This window comes from Trachymyrmex cornetzi, unplaced genomic scaffold, assembly GCF_001594075.2.
Source record: "Trachymyrmex cornetzi isolate Tcor2-1 unplaced genomic scaffold, Tcor1.1 scaffold2622, whole genome shotgun sequence".
Taxonomy (NCBI): domain Eukaryota; kingdom Metazoa; phylum Arthropoda; class Insecta; order Hymenoptera; family Formicidae; genus Trachymyrmex; species Trachymyrmex cornetzi.
Window position 1 is genome coordinate 12374 of NW_017297295.1, and position 1097 is coordinate 13470.

The following is a 1097-nucleotide window of genomic DNA, read 5'->3' on the forward strand; positions in this document are numbered from 1 at the left end:
AAATAATATTAGCTTCAATGAAGTGTGTCTTGTAGCGTGATCACTGTGTGTCTTGGAGCCAAGTGAGTAAGCCGCATGCGAAAGTATTTCACAACCAAACGCCTCAATCGTTTCCTTGACCAGTTTTGCTGTGTGTGATGGTGCATTATCATGAAGCAAAATCACTTTGTGTTGCCTTTTTTGATATTCCGGTTGTTTTTCACGCAAAGATTGATTCAAATTGATCATTTGTTGTCAGTAGCGGTCAGTATTAACGGTTTCGCCAGGTTTTAGCAGCTCATAATAGATCACACCTTTCTGATCCCACCAAACACAGAGCATTGTCTTCCGTCCATAGCGATTTGGCCTTGCAGTCGATGTCGATGGTTCGCCTGGAGTTACCCATGATCTTTTACGCTTAGGATTCTCAAAATATATCCACTTTTCATCGCCAGTCACAATTCGATGGAGAAATGACTTTCTTTTGTACCTGGCGAGCAGCATTTCGCAAGTGGTTTTTCGGTTTTCCTGCTGTCTTTCATTCAGTTCATGTGGAATCCATTTTCCCATCTTCTGGATCTTTCCCATGGATTTCAAAAGTATGGAGACAGCTTCTCGTGCCACATTCAATTGATCCTCGAGTTGTTGTTGAGTTTGAGCGTCATCCTCATCCAATAATGCTTGCAATTCGATGTCTTCAAACTTTTTCGGTGGTTTTCCACGTTCTTTGTTTCTCACATCAAAATCGTCACTTTTGAATTTTTTAAATCACTCGAAGCACTGTGATTTACCAAGAGCATGCTCACCGTAAGCTTCGACAAGCATTCGATGCGATTCTGCAGCAGTTTTCTTCAAATGGTAACAGAAAATCAATGCTGTCCGCAAATCGTAGTTTCCAGGCACGAAATTCGACATGTTCAAGGCTATTACAAATTATACTGTTGTATGAAAATTGTATTGTTGAGAGTTGAAAATCTTTGTCAGATGTCAGAACAAGGAAATGGCGTCAATGACGCGGTCTGTCGGCAACTATATTGACAGCTATGGCCATCTATTGGTAAATTCCGGTTTCATATTTACATACCTGGTATAGGGGAAAGTTGCTGAATGCGTACTGG